The 18190-nt window shown below is 35.5% G+C and overlaps 1 long non-coding RNA gene across 1 annotated transcript in view; it reads left to right on the top strand.

The window, feature by feature from the left end:
• The window catches only part of LOC135198421 (uncharacterized), a 185134-nt gene that overhangs the window by 62695 nt on the left and 104249 nt on the right, over window positions 1–18190 (top strand). Inside the window, exon 2 of the long non-coding RNA XR_010310804.1 lies at window positions 7434–7501. This is a non-coding gene — a long non-coding RNA (uncharacterized LOC135198421). The remainder of the gene's footprint in view (window positions 1–7433; window positions 7502–18190) is intronic.

The following is an 18190-nucleotide window of genomic DNA, read 5'->3' as shown; positions in this document are numbered from 1 at the left end:
GCGTGGAATTTTTCGGCTTGTAACGCAAGAGTCTGCATACTGGCAAGATTTCAAGACTTCTCCGCGTTTTTCTTTCCCACCGTTATCCCTACATTAAGGGGTCGGTTGCCTGACGCGCTTTCTCCACTGCCTTCCATCAAAGGCATCGTCCTCCACCAAAACTCTTCTCTCCATATCTTCCTTCACTTTATCTCGCCCTCTAATTCTCTGTCATCCTCTCGGTCTTCTTCCTCTCACAGGTTCTTACCAAGCCCTCTTCACTCCCTCCTCTTTGTAATCGGACGCTAAACAAGTTTTGTTCTCATTTAAGCGTTGAGGTGAAGAATACTGTTCTTTCCAGTACACCTATTTCGTTTAGGATAGTCGGCACATAGTAATCAGCTGTAATGAGAACCCCTATACTTTATTTTAAATTATTACGAATCTTCCCCTCTACTCCATTCAATACTAAATATTGTCGACAGGTTTTAAAATGGACATGGAAAAATCCAGTGATTATCGGAGTGTTGTTTAATGCTAGTGAGAGGGAATAGCATTTATATTCTTCTGGTGTTGTTTAAATAGTCATGTTAGATTCATTGTGTATCGTTCACATTCAAACAAAAAATTACTCTGCCTATAAAGGTAAGTGAATTAGCTGGAACAAGTTCTTTTTACTTAAACAGTTATGTATGAGTTGCCATTTTGTATGCATATGAACGATAAGAGCGTATACAGATGATGCTAATACAGCTCTCTTCAACAGAATATTAACAGAAGATATGAAAGGTTTGGTTTGAGAGCACCACTTAGTACCATTGCTTTATGCCAGGCCTTCAGATGAAAAATTGGAATCCGACGCGTTTCTATATGAGGAAAGCTAATATCTGTCAATGAACTTAGGCTTATGTCATTGAAGTGAAAGGGATTTAACAGAGAGTTTGATGCGTCCTCGTTGAAACGGCAATCACTTGATTGAGATTGATATTTGTACGGAGAATTCAAGCCGCATAGGAAATGGATTCTAAGGGTAGAAATATATTATCGAAAGAAGAATAAACAGTAATTCTAGTCCATTAGTGATGCGCTGTATAGAATTAACCGTGTAAACACCAGCTACTTGTGAGGCCTTAAGCTGCATCGGTTTAATGGTGAAGTGGTTTCTGCACGAATTGACGATGTAGCTGAAAAATACTACAGCGTAAGTCACATTAAATTTGAAGTGTAAACTCCTTCGATTAATCTATGTACTATATTTAGATCGTCTCTGAATAAAAAGAATTCGTTCTTCTTCCCTTTTATCACATTTATCGTTAGCGCCATTCTATGGCTTCCAGCCTGTTAGAAATAAAAAAAAAAAGTTGGGCCTGCCATCACTGGGCCTTAGGAAATTAAGCGATAGGTAAGAGGAAGGGATTATTGGTCTGAATTTCCCTAAAGGAAATTGAGAGGGAGGCGCCGGTGGTAGCAGAGTTATGTCCGGTTAACATTACGCTTATTGCTGTAATGACAATCTTGCTGGTGCCGGTGGAATGTTATGTTATTTTTTTTCATGTCTTTTTTTTTTCTTCTCTTTTCTTTATCCCGCTGTCGTTCTCCAGTGTGGTTGCAATATGTCCTATGAAAAGCGTCATTCAAGACAGGGTTTTACATTCTGCGTCAGATTTCCTCTCTTGATATCTGTTCATCCGTTAAAATGGACATGATTTCAGTTACTGATGAGAGTAATTTTATAGTTTCCTCTTCGTCATTCCTTGTATTTGTTGAGCTCATTTATTACTTATTTTTGTTACCTCACTTACGTGGTGTACCTTATGAGTTTAACGTATGAATTTTAAAAACTAGCACATGGTCCTTTGCGTCTCTAGCCTGGGATCTTGGATTCGATCATTGATTTCCTCCAAATATTGCCAAACGGTTATAAACTTTAGGTCCCTCAATACTTTGAAACTTCCAACATGCGAAGTTTTTTCTTGGAAATTTTCTAGAATATGTTTTGGTTTAACAAATGCGTTTATGATGGTTGTATTTTCATAGAGGTGTATATATATATATATATATATATATATATATATATATAGTTTCATAGAGCTGTATATATATATATATGATAAATATATATATCTATATATATATATTAATATATCATATATAATATAGTACATATATATATGTATATATATAGATATATATATATATATATATATATATATATATATATATATATATATATATATATATATATATATATATATATATACATAAATATATATATATATATATATATATATATATATATATATATAATGTGTGTGTGTGTGTGTTTGTATGTATGTGTTTGTGTGTGTGTGTGTATAAAATTTATCAACAATAACCTTTTAACATTTGTTGGATCCAGAGAATAAAACACAGAAGTCGCTGTTAAATTTATACGTTAACTGATGGATTGTGGATGAACCCCTATCGCAGAAAACTTCCCCGTTGTTAGATGTTTCTTCAGCAGCGGTTCAGAGACTCCCAACCCCACACCTAGCGCCGCTTACCTTCAACCCTGCATGAGCTCCTGCGCTTCCTGGCTAATTAGGTCCTTCTTTCCAGCACGGTCTAACCTAGACTGTGCTTTCCAGTACCATTTCCACACCATCTGTCTTTCCTTCCTCTTTGATCTTTCCTCCGGACACTCTCGGATTATGCATTCTTTCCATCATGCTATTGCCATCAATTCGTTCCACATGAGTAAAACATCTCAAAACCTTCTGATCCAACCTTTCACCTCGGCTAACCTTGTTAACCATTACAGTGTATTCACGAATTTCTCATCCTTTCAATTATTTTTATGATTCAAATTATATATTATTAATACCTCTCAATAGCTTTAACTTTTATTTGCTTTTCCTTTTATTTGCGTCAGCTTCCACACTTTAATGCCATAAAGCAAAGTTGGCTAAACAATCGTTTCATGCATTCTGACCTGAGGATCTATTTCTGACCTTGGGGTCTATAGATACTCAAGCGTGTTGTCAGTTTTTTTGCACACACCTTGCTATTACTCCATGTTCCATCTACGCATTATTATGAATTGTCTCTTCTCGTATCGAATTATTATGACTTATCTCTTCACTCACATTCCCACCACCTGTAATATTGATCCCAAATCAGCTTCTTCCACTTTCCACACTGTCATAACTCCATCTTCGGTTTCAATTTACCTTTGCTTCACTGTTGCTCACATGAACTTCAGTTTTACCCCCTTAAAAAACTATGCGTAAGTCTTTCATAGTTTCTGCAGTTTCAGTTATTGCTCACATCTACATCTCCACCTTTGATTGGATATCAGTTCTGTCATAATGTTTATGTTCATGCATGAAATATACAGTTGACTCGCACACATACGTATAACCTGTTTCCTTTCCAGTTTGAGTAGTGAGGCTCGACACACCGTTGATGAGCCTTCTTTGTAACTGTATGAAGTGGTTAGTGTTGTGGAAGACCTTCTGGATAGTGGTTTCTTCCCCATTCTGCAATTCAAATATGGCTGTCAGTGACCCTGTTAGGGGAACTGCTCAATGTAGAAATCGTAGGAAGGGTTCTCTGTGCACAGTGCAGTTGATATTCTGGAAGTTTTTCTCTGGAACCACCGTTAATAGGGTAAGATTTTTGGGTTGTGAATACGAAACGTATTATAGCGTCCTACTTAGAATATTAAACATCTGAGAGATTGCATAATTTCTGCGTCAGATTGAACAAACCCTCTTCATTCTCATCAGGAACTCCGATATGTTTTTCGATGGTCGCAATTGGCACAACTATATTTTCCACAAGTCACTTTAGCTATTTATTCCTGCAATGAATATGTAATATTAGATAATAATACCGATCCACAAATACATTCTCCCCTCTTCAGGAATTTTACCTTGGAACTGTCGTTGTTGGAGCGTCTTTCGCTTTTAAATGAAATCCCTCCCTGCAATAGCTTTTATTTTTGTACTTCGTACTTCACAGGTCAATCTCCCCCTTCCCCCAACCCCCACCCCGACCCCCACTCTTTCTCTCTTTTATTTCCGTTTCCCTTCTTTTGTTTTCGGTAACAATGAGGGAGTTTTTGTCTGACTGCCGAGTATGATGATAATATTGCCTGGGATTTGAGTTTACAATTGTAATTCTTTTGAATCCCGCAGCGTGTTCGCTATGAAAATTTAGGGGTCGAAATGGCCAGCGTTAAAGTTAGGTTTCCTTTTTATGTATGCGAGGGTCGTCCAAGCCGGCTGATCTCGCTTAAGCCTCTTTCTCTAAGTTCATGTGATAATGGGCGCTACAAAGACCACGCTTATTTTTACCCCCCGGGGAAACATTTGCATTCTGCCGGGCATTCTTTATGATGTTTTCCTCACGGTGCAATGCTTACAACACTAACTAATGGCATTTGCTATGAAGTAAACGCTTTATGTGAGCAAACTACCACTTTGTAAATTTCGGTGTTTTGGTATGTCGACAATTTTTTTTTTTTTTTTTTTTTTAAGTCGGAAGGTTATTCTTTTCCCTTTATACCCTTCGAATAATGCAAAGCAGTTTATTGGAGCATTATCGGGGCGATCAGCGCAAAAGTTCACATGTTTCGGATTGTTTTTGCGCTTAAACTTAATTTGGTGGGAGTGCATTTGAGCATCGGCCTAATTGTCGGAAATGAATAAAATTTCGGTGCATTTGATGTCGTTATTCGATTAATTGGATTCCGCCGTTTGGTTTACGGTCGATTATAACCATCTCTGTGAGCTTTTTGTTCATGTGATTGAAATTTATTAGTATTTATTACTCATTTGCTCATTTATTACTAGTTTTTATTCTATTTTGCATGTGCAGTGCCATTATTTGGAGCCTAAATAGTTAAGATTTCTTTTTCAGGTATAAAGTCTTGCGATTGTTCATTTTCTAGTGTTTATGAACAGATAGCGGTGAGGTTGATTATTCAAGTTGCATGTTTTCTTTAATTATTGTAATTTCTTTATATTTCTTCACTTTCCTTAAGCTTATGAGACAAATAGCGGAGTATTTAACTCACGAAGTTGTTATTGGTGTGGCTTTCATAGTTATTGAAATGATGTGAATTATACCACTTATCGGACACCAGTCCAGCCACCGCCCCCTCCCCAGACAAAAAAGATGCTATTCTTAGACAATCTGCACTGTTCATTTTCTCGGAAAATTTAAGTTTTTAAGGCTTTGCAAGTGCAAAGATTCAAGGTTCGCTATAGGAGTCCTAGTCCTGTACAGTAGCACCTTGTTCTCAACTTCATTATTTTGATATTACTTAAATTATTTCACTGTCACTTTCTTTCGGATGGTTTTACACCTAACAGAACCAAACTTGACTCAGTACCTATACTCTGTTTTTTTCCATCTGTCCATCCGCCTGTGGTGTTTTTGTATGGTAACACTGCGTCCCGGGCTTTAAATAGTTACGGTATGTGTAAGTTTTAGGTAAATAAAAGGATATCTGGGTGTACATTTGCAACTGAAAAGTGTTTTAATTATTTACTGTAAGCGAAGTACACCGTTAATATTCGAAATAGGATATTATTATTATTGTTGAATGTAAGCTGAATGTAACTATCTAAAGCCCGGAACGCAGTGTTACCATACGGGAACACCACAGGCGGATGGACAGATGGAAAAAAACAGAGTATAGGTTAGGGTCCGCTCGCTGCAATCCATATTCGCAAGCACGGTCATATACATCAGAACTATATTCATAAGTTTACAGGGATCTTTGAATTAATTATTGCATTTCTTTCATCCAAAAAATGCACAGTTCAGAAACATCAACTTGTATTTTGTGTAAATTTCTGTTTACTATATTCAGTCACTCAGATATTTTCAGCTTTCTTTTAAATATTGTTTTTTTTTTATGAGGAATATATTGTCTATAATCTTTGCGTGATGTATAGATTGTACAGTTCATAATGCTAATTCTTTCTTGTAAGTAAAAAACATATACTGATTTCCCTCGGGATTATTCTATCTTATACATAGATTAGTGATGTCAATACTAAAAAAAAAGGCCTTCTTGAAAAAAAAAAAATGCTTTTTGTATGTATTCGCTTTGTACGTTTTCTCTCGCGTAGTAATTCTAAAATGAGCAGCCTCGTCTGGTTTTCGGGTGCCGAACTGAACGCTGCTGTGTTTTCATTTGTAAAGTGATATCCTCTGAATGCAATGTGGTGTTGCAATACAAATTACAATGGTTGCAGTAATTCTGGCGCTCCATTAGTATGGCGGAATAGCGGTCATTTTGTGTCGGGCAAGGAACACATTTTAGGATGTACTTGTAATCAAATTTAATGGTAACGTGATTCGGTAACCAAACATTAGCACAGTTAGGCATTATGATATTATGTAGCTGTCTAGTTTTCGTTGATTTTATTCTGATTTTAATTTGGATTAAAGTGCGCGAGACTGTATAATGATTTTCCAATCAACTTGTAAAATTTATCATGCGTTTGTTTTAAAGTTTCGGAAGGCGACAAACGGAAAAAGTTATCTTAAAAGTAATTTAAACTGAAGCAGAGTTTTAGTGCTCCGGTTATTCTCTCTCTCTCTCTCTCTCTCTCTCTCTCTCCTATAAGACGTGAAGACCTCCTTAAAAGTTATATTGTTTTTTATGAACATACTTAATAGAGATAAAGGGATTATGATGCTCTTTATTCACGACGCCCTTACATTAGGGTTTAACAATTTATATGGAACCGAAGGGGGAGGGGATATATTTTTTGCACGTATTGTATCATGTACAGTATTAACGTATGAAGTGTTATCGTATTATAGTGATACTGAGCCTTGCTGTAAGAAACCCAAATACATGCATGTCAGTATCTTGTAGTACAGTATAAGGGTTCATCCCATTTAAAAAATATTCAGCGTTTTTCAAACATACATACATGCATATCAGTAATCTATGTTAATGACTCAGAGTTGATTCTGTGTCAAGTATAGAGAATGTTACATACATGCATGCATACATACACACATACATACAAACCCGTCGTGTGTGACCTGTACAAAAGGATGGTTGATCCCAACTCATTTATATAAAGCGTCTTTTCAAGTGTCTTTTTATGGTGTGTATCACTTACCTTTTCATCTTCCTTTTGTCTGTAACGAGCGCCCCTCTTTTACTTGATCTTTGAACTTCCCTTTGTCATCCTGTTTCGGGAAGAACTTTTTACGGGTTTATTATCTTTAAAACTGGACGGAAATTCGTATCATCCTGAGGAGGAAAGTTTGGAGAAATCTCTAAAGACAGACTTTTAGGCCTATTTGATATTTACTCTTCTCTAACAATGTTGAGGCTTTTCCTAATAGGGTCCCCTGTGCTCGTCTGTAAAGATGGCCCCCAAATCTTTATTTCAGGCGTTTCCTTCACGATTCGTGAATTTAGAATAATTTTCTTGTTTCAGGATTGGAGTCGGGGAACCCCTGGCTTCATCAGACTGGAATTTGTGGAATGAATATTATGGAGCTCAAGGTGAGGAAGTTACTTTTTTATTGTACGATTAAAAGGGAGCTCATTACCTGTGTGAAAGTGTAAATTCGAGCATAGGTGGAATTTGATTTGAGGGAATTTGATTTGAACAGAAAGTTTTACTTTGAACTGGAATAAACAATTTTTAGGTAATGGGTCTGAGAGTGTCTTCTTTTGCAAAAACGCACACTAGTGCTATTTACAAGCATGGCGTCAGATTATGATTGTAAAAAAATACGCTATGTAGATATAATTGAAATGGGTTACCACAGAGAAAATGTCAGCATTTTCAGTTAATTTTTTAAATCTATAGTTATTTCAGAACCTCTTTAGCAAATATTTGTTCAGTGCTGTTTCCAATAATGCTTTAGGCATTATTTGCAGAGAACCAGCAAAATGTACCTGACAGAAAAACACACCTATGAAGCTAATCTTTCCAGTATGCAAAATGTAATCAGTTGACAAATGCACCCAGTAGACAAAATATACCCAACATACGAAATGTATAAAAGGAACAAAAATGCCCCGTGTACCTAATGGGCAAAATGTATCCAGTTTGCCAAGTGGAGAAAATACCCCATTGAAAAATGGACTCTATTTACCGAATGTACCCAAATTACCCAGTTGGCTAATGTACCAAATGTTTTAAATTTATCCACAAACTAAATGTTCCCAGAGGCCAAAGTGTGCCTATTTGATGCATTTGTTATATTGGGTGCATAGCGCATGGGTACACTGAATATATTTTGTTTTTTGGGGACATTTGGTCTCTTAGTACGCTTTGCTCGTGTGGCATGTTCATGTCCAGATTATCGACGGAAACTGTATACACAACACACACATATGTATATATATATATATATATATATATATATATATATATATATATATATATAAAGAATGTTTCAGTGTGACTTTGTAAGTTGGTTTGTATATTTGTGCGGTATAGAAATCCAAACCGCTTGATCGATTTAGACAATATTTGGCCTGCGGCCATCATTTGACTTAGATAATAGGATAGGTTTTAAACCCGTACCCACTTCCCCTTCCCATTCCTCCATCCCTCTTTCCCCTTCCATTTGTAACTTATGTGGTAAATAATCTTTACCGGTTTACCCTGCCTCGTTTCATGTAATCGATACCATAGAAATATATGGCAAGAAATTATTTTCTTTCTTGTGATTAAAAATTCTGTATGAAGGTTTGTGCGTTTAGGCTTAGGGAGGTATGTATTCATGTTTGGGGGGGGGGGGGGGGTGTTTCAGTTAAGTGGGTGTTGTGTTTAGGGGTATTAAATGGGACAATCGCCTCAGTGGTGTATGGATAAATGGGACAGCCACCACAGTAATACCTGGATCAAGGGGACACTCAACACATTAATACTTGGATAAAAGGGACAGTAACCACAGGAATATCCGGATAAAAGGGACACTCGACAAAGTGATAATGGGTAAAAGGGACAGTCAGCGCAGTAATACCTGGATAAATGGCACAGTCAGCAAATTAATAAGTGGGTAAATGAGACAGTTACCACAGCAATACCTAGATAAAAGAAACAGTCAACATAGTAATATCAGGATACAGTAATATCTCAATAAAAGGGACAATCACTACAGTAATACCTGGATAAGTATGACAGTCTGTACAGTCATGCCAGGATGATAGGAACAGTCACCACAGTAATACCTGGATAAATGGGACAGTCAGAAAAATAATATTTAGATAAAAGGGACAGTTATTACATAATTTCTGGATAAAAGGGACAGTCATTACAGTAATACTTGGATAAATGGGACAGTCAGCACTGTAATATCTGGATAAAAGGGACAGTCATTAAAGTAATTCCGGGATAAAAGGGACAGTCAGTACAGTAATTCCGGATTAAAAGAGACGGTAAGGACAGTAATATCTGGGTAAAAGAGACCGTCAGTACAGTAATTCCAGATAAAAGGGACAATCAGTACAGTAATTCAGCATTAAAAGGGAAAGGCAGTACAGTAATATCTGGATAAATGACAGTCAGTACAGTAATTCCAGGAAAAAAGAGACTGTCAGTAAAGTAATCCGGGATAAAAGAAACAATCAGTACAGTCATGCCTGGATAATGAGGACAGTTACCATAGTAATACCTAGATAAATTGGACAGTCAGAAAAGTAATATGTGGATTAATGGAACAGTCAACACAGTTATTCACGGATAAAAGGGATGGTCAGCGCAAGGAAATTCTTCTTAGTTATTCAGTTTTCCGGTCAGAGCGGCATTGGTTCAGCTAGTATATATATATTTGTGTACATATACATATATATATATATATATATATATATATATATATATATATATATATAGGCTATATATATATATATATATATATACGACATTTGTAGCTTATTGCATATATATGAATCATGGTGATGTGATAACAATTCATATATATATATATGTGTGTGTGTTTGTGTGTGTGTATTCGATTGGAACATATACTACATTTGGTACAGTTAGTATACTGTGTATAATTTGTTCATTGTGTTTATTATCGGGGAACATTGGCGCCCCCCCCCCCCAAATGGGGAATGGGGGGACTGACAACTTGACAAACAATTTCTACAGATTCGGAGATATCTTGCGTAAGTTACACCTACCTAAATTTCAATGTAAACTAGGTACATGCTGTTTATCTAGTAACTGTCTCATTACCACTTATTATTGATATCTATTTTAACAAAATGTACCTTCCTCTCTCTCCCTCTCTCATGTGACATTGTTTTATTGAAAGCCATTGATAATTTTCGTGTGGCACATGAAGGTCTCTCTCTCTCTCTCTCTCTCTCTCTCTCTCTCTCTCTCTCTCTCTCTCTCTCTCTCTTGAAGATGTCTAAGAATTTTTTTTTTTTACTCCATAACGACGTATTCTTTCTTTCATTTGTTCTTCTCAAGTAGTGATTTTTCTAAAAGATCTGCTCGTTTAAAGTTCCTAATACCGAGTAAAATCTCCCTGGTTCCATTTTTCATACGAAATCTTTCCGGGCAGTTTAAAGTCTAGAGATTTTAAAACGAGAATATCTCTTTAAAATAATGGCTTTTCAGATAAAGAATTAAGTTTTCCTCTTACTTTTTATTCATTGTGTTTTAGTTTCTGATTTTCCACATTATTATACTGGCCCCTTGCAACTGTCTCCTGTTATATGACAATAATAGAAATGAGATATGAAAATTCTGATATCCAAAAAGATTTAATGGGTTATGAATACAGGTAAATACGGACTAGTAAGGCAAATAACATTTTACCTTTTTTAAGAAGATATATAGGTATGTGTGTACAGACACACACACACATACATACATACATACATACATACATATATATATATATATATATATATATATATATATATATATATATATATTACATTTTTGCATTTTCTCCACAAATTCATATGACTGATGAAACACCGTGAGTTAGAGTAGTCTAAGGTAGCATGGGCCTGCGGTCGACGTTGATTTCTGTATTCTTGTTGGAACAAATTATCTTTTTCGCAAATGACAGATATGTTCTTCAATGTTGATCAACTGGAAAAGGTAGTTTAAACTTTATTGTCCCTTTGATTTATATGTAGGTTTCCACCTTCTATGAATGAGCTGCTTCGCTGGAGTTAACTTGGGTCCAAGACTAAATTAACAGAGTCCAAAAGTTGGCCATAAAAACAGTTTCTATTTTACTTCCTTCGAGAGAAACAAGTCTGCAAATTTCTCGTCCATGCTGATAGATGAATCCCCTAATCACCATTCTCTCTCTCTGACCATCGAATCCACATCGGGCAACTCTCCAACTATTTATTTGACCTCTGACCATTGCTTTGAACGCTGAACTGCTGAGCTTCCTTGTAACCAAAGGCCATTGAATATTCGTTCCATTTTTGTTTTGTCTTGGCATTTGATCAGCCACACTTGCTTCCTTTCTGTCTTTGTAACTGTCTTTCTCTAACACACACACACACAAATATATATATACCAGCAGCTGTACCTGTCCTTCAGACGTGTTACCGAACACGCATTACCACTGCGTCACTGACCTGCTAAGTCAGGCACCGACGGCCGACGGCAGGGGCATAAATGTTGCAACAGGTTGCTTGCGGAAGATTTTCATTGCGAGGCTGCCCTTCAACGGCCCTTGATAAAACGCAGCATATAGTTAAACTATGATATTGTTGTTAACTGCATTGGTAGTCGTTTATGTTAACTCATGGTACCAAATTTGAATGCTGTAGGCCCACCTTTGACCCTTAGGGCCCTATTCCAAAAGGGGGCTATGCCCCCAGCTATCAAGGTCGGGGTAGGTAGGCTACGACCCCCTTCTATCTTGTTCAGTAAGTTAAAAGGGCGTAAGCTTTCTCCCCCCCTAATATTGTGGGAAACTCTCAGGCACCTATTCCCAGAGGATTTGCCCCCTTACTACTGAGGGTGCATTATGGCTCCCATATTGTGGGGAGCTCGCTTGCACCTATAGAACACTTCTATATGGATATCAACTCCGAAAGTTGTAAAAAATGAAGGAGTATGAAAAAGAGGGGTTGTGACCCCCTTAGAAACGGCCCTCTAATTTCGGATTTTGACTAAAACCTTTTATGGTGGGGGGGGGGGGGGGGGGGGGGGAGTCTATGTTAATAATTTGGCAGCCGTAGCTGCCAACTCCGGAAGTTGTAAAAGCTTAGGGGGTATGAAAAAGATGGGTTATGACCTCCTCAGAAACGGCCCTCAAATTTCGGATTTTGAATAAACCTGCCTTGGGGAGAGGAGAGTCTATGGTAAGAATTTGGTAGACCTAGCTTTCATAGCCTGGACGTGCATAGTGAACAAACAAACAAACAGAAATTGATATATATATGTATATATATATATATATATATATATATATATACATAAATATATATATATATATATATATATATATATATATATATATATATATATATATATATATATATATTTTGTACAGGCAGATAGCAAAACCAGGCATTTCTGGATCTGCCTGAAATTTCAGGCAGACAGAGAAATGCACGTAGGGGCATTTGATCCCCATAGGGCCTACTACTAAACACAGTGAAAACAGTGACTAACCTACACTGTTTTGCCGTGTTTAGTACTAGCCCCCTAGGTGGTCAAATGTATTATATATATATATATATATATATATATATATATATATATATATATATATATATATATATATATGTCCCCATGCCTTTTTTTTTACAGTTTATTAAGGTATTCAAAACCTACACTGTTTTGCCGTGTTTAGTACTAGCCCCCTGGGTGGTCAAATGTATTATATATATATATATATATATATATATATATATATATATATATATATATATATATATATATATATATATATATATATATATATATATATATATCCCCATGCCTTTTTTTTTTTTTTACAGTTTATTAAGGTATTCAAAACCTCACTTTAATTTGTCAGCCGTACAGATGTGTGGAGCAAATGGAAAGCTGCATATGAATTAATCACACATGCACCAACAGCATATAATGACAACCAGTTCTCATAATCTCGTGGCTGCAACAGAGTTTCGCAACCAGGCATTGAAACACTTAGCGGACGAAAGGTTAAAGTTCAGGTTTTCCTATTAAAAATTTATTCTGTGTTTCATTTTCGAAATAAGATACATGTTAATTCATAGTGCAAGCTACAGTAGAATGTAAATAAATTTTTGGGCTTTAACATTACTCATGACTCAAGACAAGATCATAGTCTTTTAAACGGACGAAAGATTTAAATCCTGTAAAGCTCTATTCTTAAGGATCTAACGTCAAGCATCTTAAAACAGACTAATCTAATAAGTTTATAATTCTTTATGCCCTTGTAGTCTACTAACTGAAGCCGGTGTAATAGACTGATGAGTAGAGATAGATATAGATATATATATATATATATATATATATATATATATATATATATATATATATATATATATATATATATATATATTTACAATTTATATGGAACACTGAGCGAAATGAAACGCAAATATAAATCCTGTCCCTAAAATATGACAAAATGAAGTTGAAATGTGAACGAGGTAGCCATATACCTTCTATTTTTTCCAGCGGTTCCTCCACCATCATTTCATAAATTCTGGAACATTGTTTTGTCACGTTAAATGTATAGAGTCGAACTCACTCAGTGTAGAGCTATTTGTTGAATGGGGGGAAAACCTTTGTTGGTACAGCCAGGGAGATTGTCATAGCAAGGAGAGAAGCGTCAAGTTCAAACCTTTTAAACTCCAGGTTTGGGAACTAATGGGTTTTTACCCTCTCTCTCTCTCTCTCTCTCTCTCTCTCTCTCTCTCTCTCTCTCTCTCCAAGGTAATTCCTACCCTAGAATGCCAGAATCACTCTACAGATGTGTTCTCTCTCTCTCTCTCTCTCTCTCTCTCTCTCTCTCTCTCTCTCTCTCTCTCCAAGTAATTCCTACCCTAGAATGCTATAATGTCTTTAAAGATGTTTCTCTCTCTCTCTCTCTCTCTCTCTCTCTCTCTCTCTCTCTCTCTCTCTCTCTCTCGTAGTAGTAGTAGTAGTCATTTTGCTTGGTGAGACGTTCCTGCGCGAAGTCAGATTAATCAACAGATATCACAAGTTTAACATACGTCTAGAATTTGAGAAATATCTAGAAGTGTTCGTGAACTATCGGTGATAAGATTAGTGTGAAAATAGTAGGATAAAGCGTCTTCTAAGTTAGTTTATCAAGTGAAATACTGTAAATCAGAACAAGATGGCAGTAAGTTTATCAAGTGAAATACTGTAAATCAGAACAAGATGGCAGTAAGTTCCAACTGCGGAAAAAAATGGCGAGATTTAGCTTGCTTGGCAGATTCGCAATACGATGAGGTAGCAGGAAGGGAACTGGCATTTCTGATCTATGAAATCAGCAACAGTCCTAACCAAAAAGATACAAAAGCATTCATAGATATATTAGAAGGATACAATCCTTCAAACTGGAACAAATCAACTGAAAACATCTTGAAAATAATTGAAGAAGTTCCAAATAAAATCCAAGTGGTCAAGAGACTCATAAAGAAAATATACATAAACCAACATATTCCGACAAAGAAAATGAATAAGGTGAACCTTGTGAATATCCTAATTGATGCATTAGGAAAAAGAATGCCAAAAGCATGTAAACTGTGTAAGGTGTGGTATAGCATAGTTAATCCACAAAACCTAATCAGAAAATGTACTGCATGCAACATTCCGACCATCCACAGTGTGCTGAGGTAATGCAAGATATGAGAAAAGACACAAGAATTTTTTGCTCAACATGTCTACCATGGATAGACAATGTTATTAAATCAAGATTGAATGTACAAATAGTTGAGGATGAAGAAGAAGAAGAAGAGGAAGAGGAAGAGGAAGAAGAAGAAGAAGAAGAAGAGGAAAACGTAAGAGAAGTAAACAAAACTGAAATGACAGAAAAAGATAAGGAAAACAAAGAACAGATAAAAGTATGGATGGAGAGATACTCATTGATACTACATATGAGGCTATAAAGACAGCATACCTACGAAGAATAAATTACGATATGACAACACAAAAGAAAATGCCGAAGAGGCTCTACCCAGATCTACACAATGACGGGAAAGAGGAAAAAATATACAAAAAAGACAAAGTCTGCAACCTTTTGAAAAGAGGGAATTGCAGATTTGGAGAAAAATGTTACTACAAACATCCTAAGGTATGTCACAACTATGAAATATATGGTAAACTGTCGCAATACCTAGATGGCTATGAGGATGATTGCAGAGATCTACATCCAAAAATATGCAAAAACCTAAAAGAAGGAAAGGATGTGAAGTTCGACAAAAAATGTAAATATATGCACCCTGTAGCCATGAAAAATAATCAAATAAATAACCAATCAAGTAATAAAATCCAAAATAAGAAAGAAACAAATAAAGAGAGGAATGAAGAATATCAGGTAAAAGAAAAAAGCAAGCCATCAACGAGATTATGCAGAGGTGTCAGCAAAAAAATTTCAATGCATCAGCTCCAAGATTCTACTCAAGAGATAATAACTGTTTTTATTATGCAAGAGGATATTGCAGATATGGAGAAAATTGCAGATTCAGACACAAAATGAATAATTATGATGAAGGAAGAACAAATATTATGGAAAAGTTGGATTTTTTAATGTCAGAATTTCTGGAAATGAAAAAAAGAACAACATACCAGAACAGGAAAGAGACATGGGAAAATCCTTATTATTACCAATATTAAATGAAGGAGAAAACACGCAAACCATCATAGTGATGAATGCGCAGGGTTTAGTTACGAGTAACTCAAAAAGAAAAATAGAGTACTTAGAAGAACTAACCCAAATTGAAAAGAAAATAGATATAATGAATATAAGTGAAACCTGGTATTCCAAGAGACTGGGAATGATGATCAAATAAAGGGTTCCAAACTTATAGATCAGATAGAAAAAATAGGAATCAAGGGGGAACCGCAATATATGGGAAAGACAAAAAACAAGGAAAAATATATGAGAAATATAGTAACTCAGAATGTGAACTAATAGCTGTAGAATTTGAATCTGAAAAATTAATGAACATAGTAATATATAGACCTCCTAATACTAAAGAGTTTGACTTAATAATAGAAAAATTGGATGATATATGTAGAAATCACAAGGACTGGACTATTCTCCTATCTGGAGACTTCAACTTTCCTTTCGTAGACTGGAAAGAACGAATAGGAGATTGTGGATGTACTTATACATATAAAAAAGAGAGTAATAGTAGTGCAGAAGATAAGAGGCAATTCGAAAAGCTATTAGATATGCTACTAGAATACAACATTCAACAAATAAATCACCTGCCAACAAGAAAGGAAAATACTTTAGACCTAGTATTTGTGAACGAGATGAATTATGTTAAAGAAATAATAGTTTATAATGCGAGTATTTCAGACCATAATGTCATAGAATTAACAGTCCATTCCAAAGCAAGTGAAAACAGAGATAAGCAAGAAATGAAAAAGTGGGAAGGATATGGAAAATACAACTTCTACAGTAAAAATATAAAATGGTCAGAAATAAATGAAGAATTAAACAAAGATTGGGATAACATTTTCGTAAGTGATGGCATAAAGGTAAATACGGAGATATTATATATATTAGAGAAAATAGTGGAATAAATATATTACCGAAGAAGAAAAGTAAACATCAGTCATGCATACCAAGAGACAGAAGGATCTTGTTCCAGAAAATCAGAAAGTGGAAAAAAGGTCTTGCAAAAGAAAAAAATGCATGGAAAGTTATAGAACTAAAAAGTAAGATAGAAAATGCAGAACAAAAGATTATACAATCAAAAGAAAATGAAAAACGGGACTTGGAAGAAAAAACCCTATTAAATATCAAGCAAAATCCCAAACTATTATACTCATATGCGAAGAAGATGAATAAAAGAAGAATAGAAATAGGCCCCTCTAAGAATTGAAGGGAGATTAACGAATGAAAAAAGGAAATTTGCAACATATTGGCAGAACGATATAAGAGAGAATTCACCCCTAGAATAGATAATGAAGATAATGATGTAGAAGTAAGGGATGAAAATAGTGAATATTTAGCTGACATAGATATTAATGAAGCTGATATTGTGGAGGCTATTAATGAAATTAAAAATGGAGCTGCTGCAGGGCCGGATGGAGTGCTGCTATTTTGTTAAAGAAAGTAGTTCATTCTATCGCAAAGCCACTTGCAATATTATTAAGACAAAGTGTAGATACAGGCAAGATTTATGATGAGCCACAAATTAGCATATATACCCCTACTTTCAAAAGTGGATCAAGACTAGAGGCAAGTAATTATAGGCCTGTGAGTCTAACATCACATATTATGAAAGTGTATGAAAGGGTAATGAAGAAAAATATTATGAAACATTTAATAAAAAATAATTTGTTTAATAAAGGACAACATGGTTTCGTACCCGGAAAAAGTACACAAACCCAACTGTTAGTCCACCGTGAGAACATATTCAAAAATATGAAAAGCGGAATGAAACAGATGTGGTTTATTTAGACTTTGCAAAAGCTTTTGACAAAGTAGACCATAATATATTAGCGAAGAAAATTAGAAAACACAATATCGTGGATAAAGTAGGAAGATGGTTAAAAGAATTTTTACACAACAGAAAACAGATAGTTATTGCAAACGACGAGAAATCGGATGAAGCCAAGGTAATATCCGGTGTGCCGCAAGGTACGGTGTTAGCTGCAATACTGTTTGTTATTATGATTGAAGACATAGACAGTAATGTTAAGGATTCGGTAGTGAGTAGTTTCGCAGATGACACAAGAATAAGTAGAGAAATTACTTGTGATGAAGATAGGAACGCTCTACAAAGAGACCTTAACAAAGTATATGATTGGGCAGAGGTAAATAGGATGGTATTTAACTCTGATAAATTTGAATCAAAATAAATTATGGAGACAGAGAAAGAAAGCTATATGCATAATAGGGGACCTAATATGAGACAATCACAAATAAGGAAGCAGTTAAAGACCTTGGTGTGATGATGAATAGGAACATGTTATGCAATGATCAAATAGCAATTCTGTTGGCAAAATGTAAAGCAAAAATGGGAATGTTGTTACGGCACTTCAAACAAGAAAAA

The sequence above is a fragment of the Macrobrachium nipponense genome, chromosome 22, assembly GCF_015104395.2.
Source record: "Macrobrachium nipponense isolate FS-2020 chromosome 22, ASM1510439v2, whole genome shotgun sequence".
Classification (NCBI taxonomy): domain Eukaryota; kingdom Metazoa; phylum Arthropoda; class Malacostraca; order Decapoda; family Palaemonidae; genus Macrobrachium; species Macrobrachium nipponense.
The sequence above is the reverse complement of the archived record's forward strand: the minus strand, read 5'-3'. Positions and strand labels throughout refer to the sequence as shown.